General features: G+C 41.7%; 2 protein-coding genes across 4 annotated transcripts in view; one reads left to right on the forward strand and one right to left on the reverse strand.

Moving 5' to 3' along the window:
• LOC141995742 (kelch domain-containing protein 3-like) overlaps window positions 1-14,009 on the reverse strand; it is a 78,091-nt gene extending 64,082 nt beyond the window's left edge. Inside the window, exon 1 of the mRNA XM_074967069.1 lies at window positions 13,946-14,009. The gene's annotated coding sequence lies outside the window, so the exon portion shown is untranslated. The remainder of the gene's footprint in view (window positions 1-13,945) is intronic.
• RALB (RAS like proto-oncogene B) overlaps window positions 1-22,839 on the forward strand; it is a 78,702-nt gene that overhangs the window by 12,475 nt on the left and 43,388 nt on the right. For 2 of the 3 annotated variants that reach the window (XM_074967074.1, XM_074967077.1), the window contains exon 1: window positions 14,072-14,231. The exons of the other annotated variant lie outside the window; for it this stretch is intronic. The gene's annotated coding sequence lies outside the window, so the exon portion shown is untranslated. Of the gene's footprint in view, window positions 1-14,071; window positions 14,232-22,839 lie in introns of those variants that run through there. 3 annotated transcript variants of the gene reach the window in all.

Here is a 22,839-nt window from a genome sequence, read left to right on the forward strand (position 1 = left end):
TCCATAGGAAAGAGTGGGCATCCTGCCCACTCAAGCTAATCAATCAGCAAGGCGAGGCTAGCATTCGTTGTGGAAAAAGTGCTCATTGAGCTAGGCGTGGGCAGCACCTGCCAGACAATGGAAGCAGAGCTCTGTTATAAAAAGATGTGCAATGCACCTTTCTGGCTTTGCTCTAATCCACTGGGAATTGCTCATATATTCAGAGGAGATGCAAAACTGACCACTCTGAGGTTCATCAGAGATCCCATCATACTTTTTGCAGGTACAGGGTAGTTAGCCAGGGTGTCCTGGGCAAATTCCAACTTGCATAATTATCGTCCTGCCTCCACAAAATGCCTCAGCTGAAGAAGTTAGTCCTTACTTCCTTTTCTAGAGAGGTATAGCAGAGTGTTTTTGCCCACTGTTAAACAGCTGCTGCATTTTGTTAGTTAATTTGAAGTATATTGAGTTTTGGTTACAGGTGGCAGTGCTTGGAAACTGAAGGCCTATATTTATCCACAGAACAGGCGGTAGCAGTGTAAACTTCCCCCACTATGCCATGCCAATATGCTTTAATTCTGACCTGAGAGCAGAGAGCGTTGCTCAGTTTCCAGAGCCCGTTCAATCCTTTGCCTCTGCTGAGACTGCTAAGGTGTCAGTTGCATTTGTAGTTTTTGTGATGGTAACAAATTTCCAGCCACTACTGTCCTAGGCTAGGTTTGAACCAGAACCCAGCCCATAACCACTTCACTGATGGACTGGTCCATATTGCATAGTAGTAGCCAGAGGGATGGTGTCACCTCATATGTCTTGCTGTCCAGCTGGGAGCACCTCATGGGTCTGGGAGAATGCATTTCACATCAACTGTAGTAGCTGTTGCAGAGCATGACTGTGATCTGGGAGCTACCCCTCCAAATCTGCAAGGGAAGAGCAACATGGCTGTTGGAATTTCCCTTGGTGAGGTGGGGTTATGTAGATAGAAAAGAAGGGACAGATATGAATTAGTCTGTAATATTCAGGTTGGTGTATTTGTGCAGCATGGTCCGGTGCCGGTCTGAAAAAAGTGAGGGTCTGTCATAATCTGGGAGCAACAGCTTCAGTAAGACAGTGCTTAAAGTGTGCCCCTTAGCAACCTGGCTCCCAGTAAATTTTTTTTGCTGGGTCTCTGACCCCTTGCAGCACTTTCCCCTCCCTCTCTCCCCGCACCCCACACTTGAAGCACTGCACTGCCCTTTACTGCATGAAATATGTTGCACCCTCTAGTGGCCGGTCTGTAAATAATAAGCCTTACCATTAACCCTGCAGCCAGTAGAGGCATATTTTTAGCTCAGGTGGTAAGGGGCTGGTCTCTTGGAGAGAAATCTCACACTGTCTATTGCCCTGCCCACCCCCATCCCCAGTTTGTGACCTTGATGCCCATGAGGCCATGTGGTGCCTGCTTATGACTGAAGTCTTTACAGCCAAAGATTTATTACAATTGCCTTTGCTTGGCCTTCTTGCTATCAGCTCTCGCAAGAGGAGGTGAGGTGAGGAGGTGAAGGAAAGAGCTTATTCTGCAGCTTGGGGAGTTCTCTACTGGAGGAGGAAGAAAGAAATTGGTGAAACTGATGCGGTAGGTTGTAGGTACAGCAATTAAGGGCAAAAACACATCAATCACATCTACTTGTTTTTACACTTGGAGCTTCTGTGAACTGACAGGACACATTCCTTTTAATTTATACCTGCTACAGGGAAACAAGACCCAGTAATTACAAGAAAGTTCACCTGTGCCATGTGATAGCTGTCTCAAGGATCAACAGTTCAATCATGAGGTACAGTGAACTTGTTGCATGTGCAATAACTGCATGAGAATGCAGACAGCTTTAAATCAACTTGGCAAGCTCTGGAGGTAGAGGAGAGTTTGTTTCCCACAGCTAGGAAATAAATCTCATTCTCATTTAACCAAAACACAGTAGCATAACTGAGGTTGTGTCAGGACACACATGCTGGAATTGTAATAAGAATGCATGACCAATACAGATTCAAGAATTTATAAAATGTTTATATTTTAATGTATACAGATGATTTTTGGGGGTGCAGAAAAGAGTCCCAGCTATAGACAAGAGGCTCAAACTTTTTATTTCCATTGCCAAAAAATTCTCCGTATTTCAGTTTTCAAATCCTAAGGTTTTTCTGTTTCTTCCAAAATGTTATTGTTTTATTTTTGTTTCTTCCAAAATGTTTTACTTTTCTGTTTCTTCCAAAATGTTATGCTTTTACTTTTAACTTTCATGCAATGTAGCCTATTGGCCTTTTATTTTTTTTAAACAAAGTTTGCAGCAAGATAATGCTTGAAAGCAGAGAGTGTGAGAACTTGAATATGATTTATTCATATAGTGAAGAAGTTAGTAAGAACTAGGAGTCTCCCTGAACAAAGCATTCTGGAAAGAATTGTAAATATCAACTCAGTGTCAACTAAATAGCTAAGATGAGTGTGAGGCATACTCTCAAATCTGAACAGCCCTGATCTTTACGGAAGTTTGCATTTTGCAAATGGACCCTATTTTTGTAATGGGCAGAACCAAAACACTGGGTCTGCACCCCTTCCCGCCACAATATAAGAAAGATCATACTGGAACATGATAGCTCAGGCCCATCTGTGCTAATATCAGCCACAGATGAATAAAATACAAACTCATTTTTAAAAAAATTCAACTGAATTTATATCAATTTCCTGCTGAATTGAAACCTCTGCAAAAAATCCCCTGAGAAGTTTTAAGTAAACCACAATCACTGCTGAGTCTTTTGTCTGGAAGACTCTGATGATCCCCAGCTGATTCAAGCAAAGCATTCTTCACGAGCTAATCAAAAGAGAGATGCAGCAGCAAGTGGTCATACTGCTTAGGCTCTGCAAAGAGAAATTTAAAAAGGTGGGATTGCATCAAGTTGGGGAGATGGACATGGTTTAGGCTCTGCAAAGAGAAAGTGAAAAAGGTGGGTTTGCATGGATGCATTTAGCATCTGCCTGCATGTCTTACGCCACGTTGGCAAAAATTTGGTTTCCAAAGTGCATGGGAGGACACACTTTGCAGGGAAGTGACAGCTGCCTCCACTCTACAATAAGGTCTCAGGCTTGTTTTATTTAAAGACCCTTTCTGAATTTACAAGGGAGTAACTTCAGGAGTTAATACACATATAAAGAAAAAATCCATCTTTTAAAATATGGGTCTACCTATCTGCCTCTTTTGCTATTTCCCAACTATGTACGTGCTTCTGAGCCATCCAGTATGCCTGGAATATCTGCCCCTATTCATATCCCCACTAAGCTTCCCATGGGAAGCAGCCCGAGACCAGCATTTGCTATGTGCCACCAAACATCTATTGGTAATGATTTTTGGTCACTACTGTGCTGGGTTCAGTTTTATCAGCTAGTGTTGAAGACCTCTAGATTCTCCTTCCTGAGCCATTATTCCACTTTTGAAGAGAGGTACACTTTCACTCATTTTTGATCGGAAAAGTAATGCCGATTGGATTGTCAGAAGATACCAGCACATGAGAATGAGGTGTAAACACAGATTACAGCAAGTAAAACTGACTGAAAATCTAGCACACTCACTAATATGGAAGTGTTTGGATGCTGCACATTAATTAACCACTTCTGGACTACATTTGCATTTTCTGGCCTGATTTTAATGAACTTTGGATCAGTCTGTAGAGCTTCATGCATACATTATGGCCCCAATTCCCCACTGTCTTGCATTTTCTATGTCATTTTCACCAGTACAAAGTGTAATTTTGATTTGGTAGCATTTTACATCCACTTTCTACAGATATAAAAGACTACAAAAGATGCAAGGCAGCAGAAACACAGGTCTTGTGTGTTCAGGTAAGCGCTTGGCTTTGGATTATGAAAGGAATGTAGCTATATGTGACGGTTCAGATGCATTAATGTTCTGGTATTAATAGTCTGATCAGAAAAATGAAGCCAAAGTTTCCAGTTTTGTCCTTCACAAAATCTGGCTTGAGGATGAATTTCAGGTCTGAATAGATTTGAGCAGTTTACAATCAGAAATGTCAAATTTTGATTAATTGTCCCCTAAAAGCTTGTGTAAAGCTACCTAATAAACATGATCCCAAAGTTGTACAAAGGTTATTGTACGATTAAAGTAAAATCATAGTTCTCAAGCCTCTTAACAGGTACAGACGAGTCTTGGGCACATTTTTTTCCATTTGGTGAACGGACAGCACCCCCTTAAAGGAATTTGTTGGCAGTCTTCAGTACAGATACATGGTGCCAGATTCTGGCGTCAGTTATACTTGTGTAAATCTGGAGTAATGTCAATGGGCTAAATGTCAATGTCAATTTTAGCCCAATGTCAATGGGCTAAAACTGAGATTGGATTCTGGCCCAGGGTTAGCATCAAGACTTTAAACTTGGGTTGATCGAAGAATGGCCAAAGACGCCCAGGAATGCTGGGCAGTCCTAAAATGTTAATCGAAGGGATAGGACAAAATCTGCAAGGCCAGATCTGTTATGCTACAAATCAGACAAATTTAGGTTTACTGGCATTTATTTTTGAAAAAAATTGTTAACATATAAAGTCAGATCCTCAGCTGCTGTAAATCAATGTAGCTCCACTGAAGTCAATGATGCTATGCTGAATTACACCAGCTAAAGAACTGGCCCTACACAGTACAGTGCATACAAGTTAGGTGAACCCCATCAGCAGTCCTCAGGTTTGCAAAGATTGGGCACCTCTACTTCAATTTAAAGTGTTGTTTGAAATAACTTGTCAGCATATTTCTGTTCTAGTTAACTTGGGTATTAATTAGTTTCCTAATAAAACTTACCGCCCTCACTAAATCAAATATAGAACCCTATTCAATGCAAAATACAGACATATTATCTAGAATGAAGGTTCTTGACTCCTCCTTTGGTGCCTAAGAATCACACTGTATGTTGTGTGTAACATTATGCGCTAGCCCTGGGCTAAGAATCATTTATGGTTTAATAAGTCCTTACTCAGAATTTCCTGGCTCTTGTTAATTGTTCCTCCTTCAATAGTATTTTAATGTAGAATTTTATGCTTTTGTGCTTTACATTTTTATGTTTATGCAAAAAAAAAAAAAAAAGAGAGAAATCCGTCACGGAAATCTGGAAAGCATTAAAGTTCAGGACTGGAAAGAGAGAGAGTCCTGCTGTACTCAAATTATTTTTTATTTCCATGCCACATGGAGGCTGAGGACTGTTACATAGAAGTTCAATAATCTATTCCATGCTTTTTTAAAGGAATATCATCCCTGAGTTTTAATGGCATCTCAATATAGTAGCAGGACATACATAAGAGGAATAAAGCAGAAAATAAGGGATGTCACTTAGAAGATATATATTTTGTTTCTATAGGCACTTAAGTATTCAGTCATTATCTGAGCTAATTAATAGGATGAGTAAGGCCCGTATAAGCAGGACAAGCACTAGTAATTTATACTAACATAATTATCTTCTTGCAGTTAGGGTTGTCATGAAAAGTTAATTTCAACTCCTTTTGACAAGCCTTTAACTGTAGGCTACAGTTGATTGAGAAGATAGGGACATTAGAGGAGCTGTTATACTATACTGTTGTGGTACAAGGTACATTCATTTTTAAATCATTTTCCATAATCATCAAACCTAAAGTATATCATACTTTTTAATCATTTTAGTCAAAGGGAAATGAGAAGTTGTTTGTTGGTATATTGGCTTCCCCACCAAAAGAAACATGTTGTTTCTATAGAAGAATACTGTGTAAATGAACATATGAACCCTGAACAGCATTACTGGTAAATGCCCCTTCTGTAGTAAAGATGTTCTGAAGCCCAGAAGATTACCATGCAGGTTGTTTCTCCAGTACTACTTTGAACAACTGAATGATTTAAGATGAACAGAAATCATGTCACAATGGTACTATATTTATGTAGCACCTTTTGGCTATTTGGATCCCTTTATCAACTTTACTAATTGGAAAAACTACAGAAAGGAACTACTTTACCCACTGCTGAAGGGCTGTCACCTCTGGGGTGAAATGCAACTGCTGATTAACAGTGCACAACACATTACACAAGCTTATGAGGGGAAGAATCTACACCAAAGCGAATTTACAGGAAGAATTTAAGTATGCAAAATATAACAATACAAACTTGAATTTGCTCAATTCACATGGGTTAACACTTTTACTCTTGGAAAAAGTGCCATAGGATATTTAAGGACTACAGCTTACTGGTACTTGGATTCATAGCTCATGCAGAAGGCTGCATAGTTGGGAGTATGGTGCTTTCTTGAAACCTTGTTGGGACAATGATTCAGAAATGACTTAGAGAAAAGCACATCATTTACTTAATCACCACAATCACTTCCTGCAGCATCTGGGTTTTCAGGGGAGCTTCCCCAGTCAAGTATTGACCAATCCTTAGACTGGGAGATTTAATAATATCATAGTCCAGAGTGGTATTGTTGCAGGTGCAGTGAAAGCTATTGCTTCCTTTTGATTTTTAAAAAGAGTTGTATACATCACACAGGCTTTCAGTCACTGTCAGAGTAACTCTGTGAAGTATTGTAATGAGACGTGACTAATACAATGAAAGAAACTAACTAAATTTAGATCCAAAAATCTATCTTGTGTAAAATACAGTGCTTGGAAAAAAGTCCTACTAGGTTTAATTGGATAGAAGGTCTCCATGCCTCACAATATTTGCAATACCTGTTTATAAAATTAAAAAGAAAAACCTGCATTAAACATAAATAATGACATTAAAGCCAAATATGCAGGTCTCTTTTTAATGCATAACAAGCTATGGTTTTTATTTCTAGAAGAGGATATTGACGTCGTCTCTTTGTAAGAGAATAAATCAGTTTAATTAGACACTATATATACAGAAAAAGATATTCTGAGATTTCTTAATGTACTTTGCATTGACAAGGCTTCATTTTGAAATATTCATCACCTCATATTAGATGTCTGGTTGCTATCACATCCAGTTACTCATGTTATTAACTGATACATATATCAATAATGTGATCTGGAAAATTTAATTTGAGTTCCTTATTGTGGAGACTTCTGAATAAGTGACACAATTGAGATTTGATCCTCTCCCAGCATGCAACATTTTCCATACTGGTTCAAATCTCTATCCTACATCCCTTACTCAACTGAATCGTACCAATTAACTCAGTAAGCCACATTCTCAATATTGTCTGTCCACTGTTACTGAGGAAAAATTCTCCCTGCCTTCTATAGGAGTTTTTCCTAAGCAAGCCCCATTTTCATGGAAATCGATAGCAAAACGATATTTGGCTTCAATGGGATCAGGATCAGGCCCTGAGTAAGGGGGTTAGGATCAGGCTCAGTGGGACTGCAAGCATGAGTAAAGATAGCTCATGTGAGGTTGCAAGATCCAGCCCTAAATTTATCATGCTACTGATTACTACGTTGTCCTGCAGGTGCAAGACTCTTAAACCACTTGGAATGTGAAATCCCTTGCCTCACAAGCTGGGAGAGAAAAGGAGGACTTGTGGCACCTTAGAGACTAACCAATTTATTTGAGCATAAGCTTTCGTGCGCTACAGCTCACTTCATCGGATGCATACTGTGGAAAGTGTAGAAGATCTTTTATACACACAAAGCATGAAAAAATACCTCCCCCCACCCCACTCTCCTGCTGGTAATAGCTTATCTAAAGTGATCACTCTCCTTACAATGTGTATGATAATCAAGTTGGGCCATTTCCAGCACAAATCCAGGTTTTCTCACCCCCGCCCCCCACAAACCCACTCTCCTGCTGGTAATAGCTTATCTAAAGTGACCACTCTCCTTACAATGTGTATGATAATCAAGGTGGGCCTCCAAGGGGTGAGAAAACCTGGATTTGTGCTGGAAATGGCCCAACTTGATTATCATACACATTGTAAGGAGAGTGATCACTTTAGATAAGCTATTACCAGCAGGAGAGTGGGGTGGGGGGAGGTATTTTTTCATGCTTTGTGTGTATAAAAGATCTTCTACACTTTCCACAGTATGCATCCGATGAAGTGAACTGTAGCTCACGAAAGCTTATGCTCAAATAAATTGGTTAGTCTCTAAGGTGCCACAAGTACTCCTTTTCTTTTTGCGAATACAGACTAACACGGCTGTTACTCTGAAAGCTGGGAGAGGTCATTAAGAATCTTCCTTTTACAAATTACCTTGGGGTTTTATCCTGTCACAAATCTCCGCTTTAGCTGAAGCTGCAAGATGATTTTCCGTTGAAAGTCTGTTTCACTGTGATGTCTTCTGCTGTCTGTAGCAAAGAGGAAATGGCTGAGGAAATCAAACTGCCATTAACTCCTCAGAGGCCAAAAACAGTTATATTTCATATACTATGAGTTGTTTTCCACATGTAGCCACTATTTCAGTTTACTCCTCCTGGGTTTTTTGAACCCTGAAGTTCGTAGAGCATGACAGAGCCAGTCCCAACCTTTTAAAGGTCCAAAATCATCTTTACAGTGTGGTTGGTAAAAAGGAGTACTAGAGGCACCTTAGAGACTAACCAATTTATTTGAGCATAAGCTTTCGTGAGCTACAGCTCACTTCATCGGATGCGTTCAGTGGAAAATACAGTGAGGAGGTTTATATACACACAGAACATGAAAAAATGGGTGTTATCATATACACTGTAAGGAGAGTGATCACTTAAGATGAGCTATTACCAGCAGGAGAGCGGGGGGGGGAGGGGAACCTTTTGTAGTGATAATCAAGGTGGGCCATTTCCAGTAGTTAACAGGAACGTCTGAGGAACAGTGGGAAGGGGGGAATAGTTTTACTTTGTGTAATGACACATCCACTCCCAGTCTCTATTCAAGCCTAAATTAATTGTATCCAGTTTGCAAATTAATTCCAATTCAGCAGTCTCTCGTTGGAGTCTGTTTTTGAAGTCTTTTTGTTGTAATATTGCGACCTTTAGGTCTGTAATCAAGTGACCAAAGAAATTGAAGTGTTCTCCAACTGGTTTATGGATGTTATAATTCTTGACATCTGATTTGTGTCCATTTATTCTTTTATGTAGAGACTGTCCAGTTTGGCCAATGTACATGGCAGAGGGGCATTGCTGGCACATGATGGCATATATCACATTGGTAGATGTGCAGGTGAACGAGCCTCTGATAGTGTCGCTGATGTGATTAGGCCCTATGATGGTGTCCCCTGAATAGATATGTGGACACAGTTGGCAACGGGCTTTGTTGCAAGGATAGGTTCCTGGGTTAGTGTTTTTGTTGTGTGGTGTGTGGTTGCTCGTGAGTATTTGGGGGGCTGTCTATAAGCAAGGACTGGTCTGTCTCCCAAGATCTGTGAGAGTGATGGGTCATCCTTCAGGATAGGTTGTAGATCCTTGATGATGCGTTGGAGAGGTTTTAGTTGGGGGCTGAAGGTGATGGCTAGTGGCGTTTTGTTGTTATCTTTGTTGGGCCTGTCCTGTGGTAGGTGACTTCTGGGTACTCTTCTGGTTCTGTCAATTTGTTTCTTCACTTCAGCAGGTGGGTATTGTAGTTGTACGAATGCTTGATAGAGATCTTGTAGGTGTTTGTCTCTGTCTGAGGGGTTGGAGCAAATGCGGTTGTACCGTAGAGCTTGGCTGTAGACGATGGATCGTGTGGTGTGGTCTGGGTGAAAGCTGGAGGTATGTAGGTAGGAATAGCGGTCAGTAGGTTTCCGGTATAGGGTGGTGTTTATGTGACCATCGCTTATTAGCACTGTAGTGTCCAGGAAGTGGATCTCTTGTGTGGACTGGTCCAGGCTGAGGTTGATGGTGGGATGGAAATTGTTGAAATCATGGTGGAATTCCTCAAGGGCTTCTTTTCCATGAGTCCAGATGATGAAGATGTCATCAATATAGCGCAAGTAGAGTAGGGGCGTTAGGGGACGAGAGCTGAGGAAGCGTTGTTCTAAGTCAGCCATAAAAATGTTGGCATACTGTGGGGCAATGCAGGTACCCATAGCAGTGCCGCTGATTTGAAGGTATACATTGTCCCCAAATGTGAAATAATTATGGGTGAGGACAAAGTCACAAACTTCAGCCACCAGGTTTGCCGTGACATTATCAGGAATACTGTTCCTGACGGCTTGTAGTCCATCTTTATTATGCTTCTCCATGCACAAAGACCAAACAGATCTTTGTGTTGTTTTACATTGAGAGAACAACAAAGTAAGAAAGAACAAAAGTCTGCGTGAGTGAACACGCTGTGTGTGTGTCTCTTCCGTCAGGGTATCTGAGAATAAACTGGCTGATAAACTCTGCACATGGGAGGCGTGCTTTTAAATGTAAGATCTAACACTCTGAAAACAAAGGGCATCAAAGCTTCATACCCACATGCAGCACAGTTCTATTGTGAAAAGTGATTCTGCTAAAAAATAAATGGCATCCCAATGTATTCTTTATCAATCCGCCTCATTCTGATCTCACCAGTTCTATACCAGTGTAACTTCCTTGACTTACAGCCATGTTAATTAAATTATCCTGTATATGGGATCAGAATCAGGCTATGACTTTTGCTAAATTAATAAATAAAAAGTGATGGGCTTGATTCTCTCCCCTGATCCACCCCTTTGTGCGACTCAGGTACTGCAGAACATTGACCACACATGGCCAGTTGTGAATACCCTCAGTGAGTGGAGGGAAACTCTGTGCAGGTGTAGCCAACACCCCCTCACCCACACCCCTACTCCAGTGTAGAGGACATCCTGGGAATGTAGACGGATCACAGCTAGCTGTGTTCCTTCACTTCTCAGATGTCCTGTAGTACCTTAGGAATTGTTGCCAGCTAGCATAGGTCAGAGCAGCCCCATGGTCATTCTACCCTATGCCAGGGTTGGGGCTGGAGTTGTGCAGGGCAGAGAATCAGGGAGTTGTAACTGGCTCCCACACCCTGCTGTCCCTTGCACTGAGCAGCTCTCAGCAGAGGAAAGAATCTTGCCCTATTTTTCTAACTGTCGGTGCCACAAACTACAACTAGCTTCTGCAAATCAAACTTCCTCAATTATAAAGGTTTTGCAGTTGCTGTTTAGCTGACAACTACACTGATGATACTCAAGGCAAGGATGATTACAAACTCATTCTTCCTAACTTGTATAATCTTCAGTGGAAACAGTGGCGAAAATTTGTTCATATCAGTAAAACAAGTATCTATGATTCAAAATCAAACAGGGATGAATCCTGAAGCCCTTATGTTGGCAAACCCCTACAGACATCAATGGAATTTTTGCCTGAGCTGGAGCTTCAGAATGAAGTTTAGATCCAAGCCAAGAATGTCAGGAAAACTCCAATACCTATATGTGGCACTCAAGAATTTAACACCTGGAAGGACAGTTGTTTCCGAACTTTCCAGGTGGAAGCCCTTGGTATGAACATGCTCTCTTCAAAATGTCATATGAGCTGTTACAAAATCTCAGGCTCCACAAACCAAAAACTAATAATGGCTTTTAAAATATGTCAGTGACAGCAATAAACTAATGGAAGAAATGGAAATATGGAAGGAAGTTTTCTGAGGGATCTTGCAGCATTGATCCACCCAACCAATACTCAGTATTGCCAGTATTCCACTATAAGGGATAATTCCAGATGATCCCAGCTAACGAAGAGAAACTGGAATGAGACAGAAGGGCATTCATGGAACATTATCATTAAACTCTGCATGCAAGGAGTTCTGTATTAAACACAATGGCCCAAACTGAGAACTGGTATGACTGGGTGGCACGCCTATTGAAGCCAAAGGACTTGATTCTCCACTTACTGGCTCCTTCTGTAGTCATTTGCACTTGTCCAAAGTGAGAGCCAAAGGGGTGTAAAACATTGCCAAATCAAAATTTTCCACTCACACAGGTGCTGAAATTTCATGCCATTTTCTGCAAGTGTAAATGACAACACTGGGTGGGGAGAGTAAGGCAGTGGAGAATCAGGCTCAATATATTGTCTCTTCTCATTTTGCCTCCTCTTCCCGGGACATCCTCCCTGAACCCATGTGCCACCCAATCTTGCCTTCAAATCCTTACTTAACACCTACTTCTTTTGGTCAACTCATTTCACCACTAGCAAATCTAACTTACCTATCATGTTCATCACCATGATTTCTAAGTTCCTTCATGCCCGTTGACATTCTCCCCAGATTTTAGTTTATTTACATTTATAAAACATCTATATATCTTACTCTTCCTTTAATTAAAAAAAATGAAAAAAACTTTTACTGCTCACTCACACAGGATATTGTTAATAATAATTATTGCTGTAGCACAAAAAGCACCCAGTCAGGTTCCTATTGTGCTAGATATTGTATGTACCTATAAGAAATACAGTCCCTGCCACAAGGAACGCACAATCTAAACATATGACAAGAGAGAACAGTTGGAGATAAATAAACCTCCATCTGTTTGAATGTTATCTATGATTTTAACCACTCTGAGGCAGGGAATTCATTGTCTTACTGTCTGTAAAGCATCTGGGATACAGTTGGTGCAATGCAAATAATAATACAAAGGAACTTATTCTCCTCTAAATTGATGTGTAAAATTCCTTCCCAAAGTAATGAGGCAAAAATACACTCTATAATACCTATGGTAACCATGCACATTATACTCGTCACAGCGCATACTGATTCAAATCAATATATCAAACAATATTCTTTGACATGCCTGGATTACTTTACAAGTGTAGATTTCCCCTTCACCCGTGTCCAATAAATAGAGGATAGATGTGGTTGAGGGTCACGTTAGCATGTAAAAATAGCAGTGTGGAGAGTGGGGCTAGTCACCAGCACCCCAGCGGTCGGGTGGGCTTGAGAGCCTAAGCTGCTGCCCAAGCTGCAACGTCCACACTAATATTTTTAGCAGCTAGCCTGAGTCTACCCAGTCTGGAAGACTTGATCCCAGCTGGAGTGCAGACATACCCGAAGTCTCCACAAGGCCGGCGATGCTCAGTTTAAGCCAGTGTGACATGCTGACAACTATCTCCATAGGCTACTTCTTTAGATTAAATATGCAGGCAGTTGTAGACTGCATTGAAAAACTTTGCAAGCTGCTCTTTGGCTGCTTATCTGATTCATTAGGTGAGGATGGCACTCCTAAAAAGAGAGAGCACTTTGGACCTTTAGCAACTCTGTCCCCTCACAACAAAACCATCTCCTCCCATCCCATCACCCATCCATCCCTATCCTCTTACTACCCCAATTCAAATAAAATATACTTTATTGTCATCTTACGATGTATGAGAGAGAGACAGAGAAACCCTGAATGCATGTCAGCAGCATCCAGCATTGGCCCAAGACAAGGCCCCACAGCTTATTGAGTGTTTGATCCCCCTGTGTCCATTCCTGATGGGCAGCTCGCTGCTATACTGAGCAGTGGTATTGCTGCCATCTTTCTCTGCCCTCCCTCCTGAGCACATTTTTCTTCCTCTGAGGGAGTGTTTGTGTCGCACTCCTTGAGATCTCGGATGGTGAAGTATCTCTGGATTTTAATCTCTAGCATGATGGAGCCAAAAACCACCTTCCCCTCCTTCTTCTTGCCAAGGCCTTCCCTTCCCAACACCAGCCCTCCCTCAGCCACCTCCCTATACAATCCTCCCATACCAATACCAACCCTTCCACACCCCCTCCCAACACAAGCCCTGCCCCTGTCATTCCAGCACCACCCCTCCCCAACCCTTCCCCTGCCATCCCAACACCAGCCTCCCTCACCCCTCCCAATCCTCCCTCACCTATCCCAGCACCAAACCTCTCCTTTCCCCTCCCATCCCAACACCACCCCTCCCCCTGTCATCCCTCACCTATCCCAGCACCAAACCTCCCCTCTCCCTCCCATCCCAACACCACCCCTCTCCAACCCCTCCCCCTGCCATCCCAACACCAGCCTCCCTCACCCTTCCCCCACCCATCCCAACACCGCCCCTCCCCCACCTATCCCCGCACCGCCCCTCCCCGCCTCACCTCCTTCTCGCCTCTTTCCGCGGTTCTCCCGAGCCCGCGCCAGGCCCCGCCCCTTCCAGCAGCTGCATTACGATTGACCGGAGCGCGGCACGTGACCCGGAAGCGGGCCCGCCTCCGCGCCCTGGGCGGTTGTGCGGCGTGACCGTGACGGGAGGGGGCTGCGCGCGGCCGGAAGTGCCCCGCGGCGGGAGCGCGCAGCGGAACCCCAATGCACGGGAGCCCTTCTGGGAGGGGAGGCGCCCCGAGCCGCGGCGGAGCGGGGCCAGGAGCCGGGTGTCCGCCCCAGGTAAGGGGCGGGTCAGGACTGTCCCCCCGCCCCTGGGACCGAGCCGGGGCTTCCTGGGGGTCCGGGACCCTGTCACTCCCGAGCGGCTGGGAGCCCCGGACGCCGCTGCTTCTCCCCGCGAGGGATGGGGGGGCCCCCCCACTTGCCGGGTCTGGCCCAGGCCCCCCTCTCCAGTGGGGGGGGTCTCTTGGTCCAGCTCCCTCTCACTCAGAGCTTCTGAGCCCGCCACCGCCTCTTGCTGGCTGCCCGCAGGAGGGGCTCGCCCATTGCCCCCCGGGGAGGCTGGCTTTCCCTGCCGGCAGGCTGCCCCGGCTGTGCGCTGGGGTCCGGGCCCATGGCGGACCCCCCCTCAGCAGAGCGGGGATCCCTGGCTGGGAGGAGTATTGCGGCAGCCCGGCGTGTGGGAGTGCGGGGCTGCGCCCCCCGGCCCAGCCAGGTGGAGTTGCGGGGAGGGGTTGGCTGTAGGTCAGGGGGTGCTTCAGGAGACTCACAGCCTCCTAGAGTCCAGCGCCAGAAGGGACCATCGTGGTCATCTATCTCCTGTATATCGCAGGCCACCTTTGGAGAAGTCCTTGGCTGGAAATCCCTCCCCTGGCAGGAGTGTTTGGGGATGTCCCTGTTCTTCGGGAATGTGGGGATGACCTTTGGGCATGTATCGGAGGTTACCCCCCCCCCCCCCCCGGTTTAAGTCAGAGAACTTGTATCCCTTGGGCCTGTATGAAATTCAGAATTTGGGGCAAGGTTGTCTTGCTGCCATATGTTTATGAATGCTACACTTTGATAAGTGGTGCTGCTTCGTTTGAGTCCTCTGGGAATTGTGGATTGTGTTTTAGGCTGCCACTCCCATGTGTGCAGAGATCTTTATTTTTCCCAAACTACTGTGGGTAGGCACGAGAAAACACCTCAGAAAACTGGGCAAGATGGTGTGGGAGTTTGAGATGGTATCGTCCTTACCTGAGTTGGACATCGCCTGAAGGACCTTATCTTACATGGCTGGGTTCTCTTTACCTGTTGCAGATCTGTAAAGATGCTTTCTTTCTCCCTGAAACCTTACTGGTATAGATGTTGAAAGAGGAAAAGGCAGTGCCCAAATGTAGTGTTACTTTAGAAGGGGAAGGTGAGATGTGGGGCAAACTAACCAGCCAAATTATGCAATTTAAGGGGGAGGTTAGGCTAGATTTTACCATTTTTCCAAGGGGTGGGACCTGAGGTCCTGTGAGGCCACTTGCAAGAATTAAAACAAATATAGTCAAGCCCTGCTTCATAGGCACCGACTCTGTGGGTGCTCTGGGGCTGGAGCACCCATGGGGGAAAAATGGTGGTTGCTGAACACTCCCCCCCCCCCCCCCCACCACCCACCCACCCACCAGCAGGCCCTGCAGATCAGCACCTCCCCACGCCTCCCACCTGCTGCAATTCACTGGGGGAGTAGTGAGGATGCAGCGCATTCCGAGGAGGGGGCAGAACTGGGCGGGAAGAGGCGGGGCGGGGTGGACTGGGGGCAATAAAAGGTGGGGTGGGGCGGGGCCTTGGGGGAAGGGGTGGGGGCAGAGCCAGGGGTCAAGCACCCCCTGGAACTTCGGAAAGTTGGCATCTGTGCCCTGCTTCCTTTTTGGGTCATGTATGTTTGGGTGGTGGAAGGGAGGCATACAGATTCAACAAGTGTTTAGGACCATCCCTGCTTTTTCTAATTTAAAGCCCAGATTTTAGATCCTTATTGCAGATATGCACAAACGTAGCATGGGGGGGGGTTAATAAAAACCTTTGAAATATTTAATATTTTCTGCTCCTTAAGCATCTGCTACTGTGAGAAAGACCTGATTTTTTTTTTTCCTCCTTCACGAGAAGATTGGGAAGTTGTGTGACTAGTATTCTGAAATTTTGGTGGTTGACTGTATTCAGAATGCACACTGTCTGATGTTCTCTTAAATGTTCAACATATCAGTAGTTAAAGCTGTAGGAGGGACTAAGTGGTGCAGACTGGATTGTAATTGTAGATATTTCTGTAGATGGATTGACTGCCCGGCTTTGCTGATAAATGAGGCCATATCTACATTACCGGCTAAATGGGCATTACTGCGATCAATGCAGTGGTGTCGATTTAGTGGGTCTGGTGAAGACAAGCTAAGTCGATGAGAGCGCTCTCCTGTAGATGTCTGTACGCCACTTCCCTGAGAGGCAGAAGCTACGTTGATGGGAGAGTGTCTCCCATCAGTATAGGTCAACTTACAGCAGTGTCTACACAGTGCTAAATTACATGGACTTCAGTTATGTAATTTATGTAAGTGAACTAGCTGTGGTGTATTTGATTTAAATCATGATTTAAATCACTAGTCAGGAACACTCGATTTAATCATGGATTTCTACATAAAAGTGCTTTCTTGTTGGTTGTTATAATCTTAATACATATTCTTCACAACTCAGAGATAGATGTAGGTTTCATTTTTAGAAGGTATACACTATACATTTTTAAAGTGATTTCTTTTGAAAACTTTTCAGATTAGTTTTACAGCTATATCAGAAAATGAATGATTGTTTAGTAATTGAAGCAGTTATTTATGAAGTCATTGGGAGATGAGCTATCGCCAATTCAACAGGTTAATCATTAATATTTGGAGGATTTTCTTGCCATGCTGTATTAGGAGGAGAACATCACCAGACAGACATTTAAACTGTTTTATTTCACTAAAACAACAACGTTATGTATTCTGGATTTTTTTTCTTCAATAGCAAACATATAGTATTTTAACAAAACAAGCGTATGAATTTTTGAATTTAGTTAAACATACAAGTTTTTTAAAATCAGGTTTGTTTTTGTTTAAATTGTTTTTAACTAAAATAGTTAAATGAAATATTTAAAAAAAAATAGACTATGTCAGCCTGGTCAACATGAGAAACTTAAAATATTGGATTCTGCAGCTAACTCAGTCATCTTCACCTTCATTTTCCTGTTCATAATCTGGAAAAGGAAAACAAGCTTTCCTGCTTTTTCAGGTCTCAAATGATTTCTCAATTTTGAATGAATTAATCCAAAGGAAGAAAATATTTTTTCTACACCAGCAGAAGAAGCTACTGCTGTTAAGTGAGATTATCACTTCAACAGTCTCTGAATCCAAGTGCTTAAGTGACTTCCTCCAGTTCACTGATGTGACTTTCTTTAAAACATCATCAGCAAACATATATTTCTTGAATGGTTCTTATTCCCAAACTGGGTCTCTTTTACGGCCTGCTGCCATTATAGGTTTTCCCTTCTAGTGAGAGAATGGTATTGGTAGATCTCAAATCAATGAAGGCTACACTCAGAAAGACCTCAAGACTTCTGCAATATGCTGCTCAAACAGTTTCACTTTTGTTACTACTGCCTGTCCCTACCTTCTCACATTTATCTCCAGACTTCTCCTCCTTGTCCAGATCTATTCCGCCCCCAACAATCTTCTGTTCATTGAACTTTTTGAAACTTTGCATTTTTAAAGAGAGGTAAGGGATTGACTCTGTGTACACAAATTTGCAGAGGGACAATAGGGTTGAGGTCTGTTCTTTCTTTCTTTCTTTCTTTCTGAACATTTTTGCTGTTAACAAGCATGTTATCTCTGGAGACACAAATCCACAGTTTGAGAACTGCAGAACTAAGCATCTTTGATGGTATCTTCTAAACTGAGCACTGAGTCCCATTGGGTAGATAGAAAGATTAACCTAAATAATCTATACAGAAGCCCCTGCAACCTCATAAGATTGGGTCCCTAATCCATGAGCTATTGGAACTCGTTTACAAAACTTTTCTTAAACATTACATGAATATATTGTCTCATACTATAGAATTAGAATTTACAATCCCTATTCCATGATGAGATATCTTTGAGCTATAAAGAGTTTTAAATAAGATTTAATTAATATCTTTAGAATGCTTTTTTCCCCAAAAAGCATTTTATCAAAAAAATCCAATTTAAAAAAATCATTGATTTTTATCCACCCTGGAACTAGCATAACTTAGATAGATCTACAGCGTTACTGTGGACCATCCCTGAATAATGGTGTTAGAAGACTGAAGTCCAACAATTCCAAATCTGTTTTACTTATTGTCTTCTATATGGTATTAGCATATTTACTTTCCACTTTATTCATTTGTGCTGGATTGGTCAAGGACAGCGTTGATGTAAACAAAACTTGTAATCCTGAATCATGATCATCTATCACAGTCATAAACGGAGTTGTTAGCACAAACAAGGCATTTATAACGTGAATTCCTGTAAAGACAGTTGCTTGCCTCCTCTTCTAGTTTTAAATATTTAATGAGAGTTGACTGAATATTTACTTACCTGTATTACAAATAATACCTTAGATTATTTAAACTAATTAAATCTAATTTACCCTTTTATTATTAGTTTTTAATATTGTAAACATTTCTCCTCTTATACAATGAAAATAGGTGAGTTTCACACTTTTCCCTCTAAGTATTACCTTATCAACTTCAATTTCAGTTTCTCATACAATAGCATGTTTGTTTCATGCATACAGCGGGATTTTTTTAAAATCTATTCTATGGGAATAAAAATTCTGCATTTCTACTAGTCTTGGTTTTTGTAAAAGATTATTTTTACAAAACCCCAGTTTGGAGCATAATTTGACCTGACAGTACCTTTTTTTGAGTATTCCATTTGCTAATTGATATGTCAGATTTTTAACATCAGTTCAGGTGTACTGAGTGTCTGCATAAAAGAACAGTCAGCTATCGGCACTTCAGCTCTGTGCAAGGCAGTAATGAACTGGTATATCTCAAGGGATGACTACTTATATGTACATAAGTGGCATTTCATGGCTGAAATATTGAATCTGCCATCTACATTGTACTTTAGCTTTGAGAAGAGAGACCGGTCTTTCAAATGAAAGCAATATGGTGCAATCATTTGTTTGGGAGTCTGTGGGCTCGTTGCTATGTGAAATGCTGCATAAAAATTGTCCCTTCCTTGTGAGTCTTACACTCTAGTCAGGCAGTGCAGAGGAGATGCTATGCAAACAGGACACTGAGTGGCGTAATAATTGAAAAAGACTGGGAATAGAATTCTAATCCTGGTTCTAATATCCTCTGTGGCATTTGTGAACCACATGATATTTCACTACCGTTAAATGGGAATAACAACATCTATTTCATATGGGTGTTGTGAGTTAAATTAGAGAAGGGTTGTAAACATTTTTGAGCACTAAATGCTAAATACTAGAATTTTGTTATTGTGCCTCAACCTTGACGAGTAAGAACAGCCTCCAGGAGTGAAAGCGTAGTTCAGGTTCCACATCCATTCAGATCCTGGCACACATGAATCTGTGAACAAGAGTGCCAGTTGAGATGGCTTTTGAATGGGAACACCTGTCCACAGGTAAGTGTGCTAAAACCAGTCCACCTCATCTCTGAATTAAAGGAAATTCGGGATGGTAGTTCAAAACATAATATAATAGAATCAAAGCATTTCAGACAGTTCTTGTGCTGGCTCTACTGAATTTTGGACCAAGTGTTGCAGAATAGTAATCTCCTAAATATTAGGGTTTCAATAAAGACTTTTTTTGGATCCTTAAATGTAACAGCATTACTGAGTTACTCAGATTTCTCCAGTGATTCTCAGATTGCTTGTTTTGACTAACTGTTGTTGTTGACAGCTGTTGTTGTGTCCTACATGCTAAGGGCAGAGCTAGACTTGTACTAACAAAGGCCAGATAGAGGTGCTTTTGAAACTAATAAATGATTGCCTAATAACTAAATTTCATCAAACCAGTTTGTGTGTCAACTTGTGATCCTCCTCAAATATCTGTTCTCTTATACGCCTTTGGATTTGGCAAGGTTAAAGAAATGGAATACAGGGAGGATGGAGTGGCAGTGAATGAAACGCTTGTAAACAGCAGTAAATTGAAAACTACTTATGCTAAACACAGGAAAGTTCCTCCCTATCTAAGGGAAATGTCTACGCTAGGGAATATTACCAAAACAAACCCAAAAAATCCCCTCTAGTGTGTGGTTGAGAACATTGTATCTGAACCATGATCCATAAAAGCTAGTAACTCAAAGATCAAAACTATAGAAGTACAGTACATAAGTGACAGAAACAATTCTGGTATTAAATGAGTGTTGAGTATTTTTATTTGGATTTAAATGTCAAGAGCACATGGATACGCAACCTTTATGTGCCTTTGATATTGATTAAAAATATAACTGATTTCCAAACATAACTAGGGTTTAGCAGCTATCCAGTATAACCGCACCAATTTAATCTTAATCTTGCTTTAAACTCCACACTCATGTGTGTTGCAGTAAACCAGGATTTTATATTGTATAATGGAGGTCACAGCCCCAATACCGTTTTCAGGATTCAGGTTAGTGGGTTATGGAATATTTTGGTGGTTGAGGGGGGAAACAAAAAGTGCATTGATTATTTATTACAGATTTTAGGTCCCAGGTTGGGCTTTCAGTAACCTTCTAAAATGAACATATGTACAGTACATAGTATTATATCAGTCTCCATTGATTAAATTATTACACGGTTGACCCTCAGGTGGTGTTAAATTGAAAAACATGGGGCTAAATGCCTCTGATGTAAATCAGAATAAGCCTGTCAGTTTGAAAACAGATTATTCATCAAAATACAGTGTAATTCAGTGTACTTCTGTGACTTTAAACACTCACTTCCAGTGATCTGAAGAAGGAGCTTCCTCCCCAAGATTTTAAGGAAGGATAGAGATAAAGCAGGATTTGGTGGAGAATCATAAAAATGACCGTTTTGTTTTTTTATTTTATTATATTTATCTGCTGCTATTTCAGACCAAATTGAAAGGTGGGATTAACTTTCAGGGATGGGATTAGAAAGTATAAGTAGGTGGAATCTGCCACCCTAAGGGAAAACTCTGTAAAGCACAGGCTGCAGTGGCATTACATGGGATGTCAGTGTACAATGTGATCTGACGTGACCATTTACGCTAAAAAGAAATCAAGATTTCAATAATGTCACTTCATTGTGGTGATGGACATAGGTAACATCCTTTCTGGTTATTTTAACAAATTTTTTATAACGAAACCCTTTGGAAATATGTCCATCCTCCCATCTCTTTTAAAACTGGCTTCCTATGAGTATTTCTGCTACAGCAAGAGACTCTTTCTTCCCCACTGTCCTATTTTGCTGCTAAACTTTTCACTTACTGCAAGAGCCGACACTTATCCAGATACTCCTGACAACAGGACTTTTTGGTGGTTAGTTGACTCTCCCAACAGCTTCACTCCTCCTGTTTATTACGTAGTAAAATGCTTTTGCTGAATATGTATCCTTATGGGATTACCAGAAATGTCTCCCAAAAGCATAATATTGATGGGGCATTACTTTGTTTTCCTCTTCCACTCTAAGGCACTATGCGCCATCTGATTTCTCCTGTTTGTTTCAGACTGCCTTTTGACCAAACTAGATTTTCTAACAAAATATACAACTTTCAAGCTTGTATGGATGGGGGAAAACTTTAGGGGACTAAGTAGCGTGGAGACTATTAGCTAGAAGGCTTGTGCTTATGGGAGCACAATTCAGGCCTAATGCTGCTCACTTTACTTGCATGAATAGTCCCATTGATCACCTTTGGACAATCGTGTGAGTAAAGTGAGCAGAGTTTTGCCCTTCATCTTCGTGCCCTTCTCATAGCATCTTGGGAACCTTTCCTCTTATGGCTTTTCAGGTACAGATCAAATGCTTAATCAACTCTGAAATCTAGTAGAAAAAATACTAGTAATTAAAAGCTGCTTCAGTTGGTTGTCCCACATTTTGACCTTGGTTACATGAGAAATTTAGTGTAAGGAAACCACAGTGGTATGTGCCCTTATAATTTTGCTTGGAAGGATAGAGAAATTATGAAGTAACTTCTTTTAAGATATTATTATCATGCAGTGGTTGATTTTAATGTAAGATCTCTACTTGAGGTATCTAGTCTTCCTTGATGTTTAATTTTGTATCTCATTGGATTACTGTCACAAAGCCATTGTACTGTGTGGGTAGAAGTATGTATTGAGTTACAATCTGTGAAACTTTGTAGGAACATCAGTTCCAAACTTTTTTACCTCCAAAGTGCCACCTATGTTCTAAGTGTCTTTATTAGAATAATGTTGGTCATGATGCATTAGTTTGGGGTTTTTAATATTATAACCATGCATGTTACTTTTTGGAAATCTAACACTGATGTAAAATATTGCTCTGTGTAGAAACTTAGATAAAAGCTTTGAAGACTACCTTTAGCTATTTTTTGAATGAACCCCTCCCTCCCACTTTCCATGCACCCCAAGTACACCAACAGCCCACTTCCAAAAATGCATTTAATACAAATAAGGTATGTATGAATTTATTAATTTTTATTGCCTAAACATTAATCCAGTGATCTTTAGTTCTGTTAAATTGATTTTTTTTCCCCACAGGATACCTTAATAAAAATAGGTTTCAGAGTAGCAGCCATGTTAGTCTGTATTCGCAAGAAGAAAAGGATTCAGAGTAACAGCCGTGTTAGTCTGTATTTGCAAAAAGAAAAGGAGTACTTGTGGCACCTTAGAGAATAACAAATTTATTTGAGCGTAAGCTTTCGTGAGCTACAGCTC

The sequence above is a fragment of the Natator depressus genome, chromosome 11 (genome assembly GCF_965152275.1).
Source record: "Natator depressus isolate rNatDep1 chromosome 11, rNatDep2.hap1, whole genome shotgun sequence".
Classification (NCBI taxonomy): Eukaryota; Metazoa; Chordata; order Testudines; family Cheloniidae; genus Natator; species Natator depressus.